Raw genomic sequence first — 2,779 nt, forward strand, 5'->3', positions numbered from 1 at the left:
AGCTCCTTCAAGAAGTCTCTGCCTGCCGTGCCCTCCCTCCCATGGGTCTAGGTTAGGTGCTCCCTGGAGCTCCTTTGCTGTGGATATGTTGTGCCATGTTGTGTAATAACTCATTATCCCACTAGATTTCTTAAGACAGGGCTGCGTTTTCTGTCTCTGGAAAACAGAATTACAAAATTATTTACACTACTTAGATATATTAAGAAACGTATATTTTATTCTTTTTGTTTGTTTGAAATGAAAGGTCTCACATATTTATCACTGAATCCAGCCTACTGGTGCACCAACAGCACATACACAGAGAAAAAAATATATATTCACAATAAAACATGTCCAACTGTCCAGATAGTGGTGACATTTTCAGCTTGATATGGTAAGATGGTTGTGACCTTGACACAGCATAAATATGTGTGCCATCTCATGTGTAATTCCGTACAGACCCAGCTTGATTCTTCTCCAATGTCTCCTTTTGGAGTTCTACCTGATTTTATTACCAGTTTTCATCTGGATCCACTGGGGGATGGGATGATTTTGCTTTTGTTTCTTGACCAGGAAATGCTTAATCCTGAAAGTCTTGTGAGAAGACATGGCAAGAAGCAGAGTCAAGCACACACCTCAATGGCAGAGAAAGGAAGAGAGTATATTTTATTCTTAAAAGCTTCTCCAATTTCCTTTACCGTTTCCTAACTGCTAGGCAGGTGTGGGAAAACAAAAATAATTTTAGTCTAATCTGGTTGGAAACTAATTCTGAGCCAATTATTTAAATAATCTCTTTAACCCAGTCTCTTTGAAATCATTGTTCTATTGTTTCGACGCCCCTTTCTCTCTCTACTTTGTTCTAAGAGATGTCTAGTATAAGGAGCAGGATCTCACATGAACTGGTTGCACTGGGGGAGTTGAACTCTGTGACCTTGAACTGGTTCTTGTGCAGGGGCTGGCATCACCTAATGTATATCTGTCTAGTTCTGTTCCTGGTAATCCTGTTGGCACAAACTATTGATGTCTGTAGCTGATAACTTCCTGGTCATTCTTTCTTGGCTTGGCCAGAGTCTAAAGGCATCCTTCTCCCCTACTGTCTCAGCCTTTCTTGATCCTACTTTCACTACAGACCCCTCTCTGAGTACCTAAAATGTTCTCTGCCTGGTCCAAGGCCCAAGACATCCATTTGATAAGGCTTTGCTGGAATCACCTCAACTCTGTCATGGTGGATCTATAAAATGTGTATTGGAGCTGAAACCCAGGTCCTATATGTAAGTGATCTTGCTTTACCCTCTTAATCATTCTAAGATCCCTCTTTTTGGACCCCCCCAACCCCCGCACCCTTTTTGCCTAGCATAGCATTCTACAACCAGAGTTCAGAGCAGGGAGCAGAACAAAAAGCCCTGTGTGCATTCAGTAAACACTGTGTTTGCTGTGTACTAAGCACTGTTCTATGCACTGGGGATACAGTAATGAACAAAACACACAAAAATCCTTGCCTGCATGGAATTTATAATCTAGTAATCCCCTCAACCTATCTGACTTGCTTCTATCGTGACACATCAGACCGTTTCCTTCACCTCCTCTTTTCTTTAGGTTTTCTCATCTTTACAATCTTTCAAACCCTTTCTTAAGAGAATGGGTTTCCCTTAGAAATTTTTTTGTTTCTCAAACCACCCATAGTCTTGCTGCAAAATCCTATTTTGAATGTCAGGTGTTAAACATTACCTCTCCTTCCTCTATGCATTTATTCTGTAACAATCCAAATCTCCTACAGAGGCAGATGAGTGTCTTAGGCTGAATGGAGAAAGTCTTGCATATTGCAAAGGCAAATAAGAAAGTACATTAATATCTTTAGAAATACTAACTTCATTATATCAGAAACAATAATGCACCATTCCCCCCTTCCAAATTCCTGGCAGCTACTCCTTTCTGTCTCTATGATGTTGATGACTCTAGGTACCTCATATAATAAAACCATACAGTAGTTTTTGTTACTGATTTATTTCACTTAGCAAAATATTGAGGTTCATCCATGTTGTAGCATGTGATAGTATTTCTTTTCTCTTTCTTTTTTTTTTTTTTGACAGGATCTCACTCTGTTGCCTACGGTGGAGTGCAGTGGCATGATTTTGACTCACTGAAGCCTCATCCTTCCAGGCTCAAGTGATCCTCCCATCTCAGCCTCCCAAATAGCTGGGACTATAGGCTCATGCCACCATGCCTAGCTAATTTTGTTTATTTTTATCTATTTATCTTGTTGAGACGAGTTCTTATAATGTTGCCCAGGCCTTTCTCGAACTCCTGGACTCAAGCAATCCTCCCACCTACCTGGGCCTCTCAAAGTGCTGGGATTACAGGCATGAGCCACCATGCCTGGCCTAGGATTACTTTTTTAAGGCTGTCTAGTATTCCATTTTGTGTACACACCACATTTAGTCATCTGTTAATGGACATGTGGTTTGCTCTTGGCTCTTATGAATAATGCTATTAGGAACATGAGTGTATTAGTTTGTTTTCACACTTCTGATAAAGACATACCCGAGACTGGGTAATTTATACAGGAAAGAGGTTTAATGGACTTACAGTTCCATGTGGCTGGGGAGGCCTCACAATCATGGTGGAAGGCAAGGAGGAGCAAGTCACATCTTACATGGATGGCAGTAGGCAAAGAAAGAGCTTGTGCAGGGAAACTTCCCCTTATAGAACCATCAGATCTCGTGAGACTTATTTACCAACACGTAAACAGCAGGGAAAGACCTGCCCCCCATGATTCAATTACCTCCCACCGAGTCTCTCT

At 41.2% G+C, this 2,779-nt stretch overlaps 1 pseudogene; it reads right to left on the reverse strand.

Moving 5' to 3' along the window:
* Window positions 1–250: 250 nt before the first annotated feature.
* Window positions 251–1,738, reverse strand: LOC134808898 (large ribosomal subunit protein eL39-like; annotated as a pseudogene).
* Between the last annotated feature and the right edge of the window lie 1,041 nt (window positions 1,739–2,779).

Source organism: Pan troglodytes, chromosome 1, assembly GCF_028858775.2.
Source record: "Pan troglodytes isolate AG18354 chromosome 1, NHGRI_mPanTro3-v2.0_pri, whole genome shotgun sequence".
Taxonomy (NCBI): domain Eukaryota; kingdom Metazoa; phylum Chordata; class Mammalia; order Primates; family Hominidae; genus Pan; species Pan troglodytes.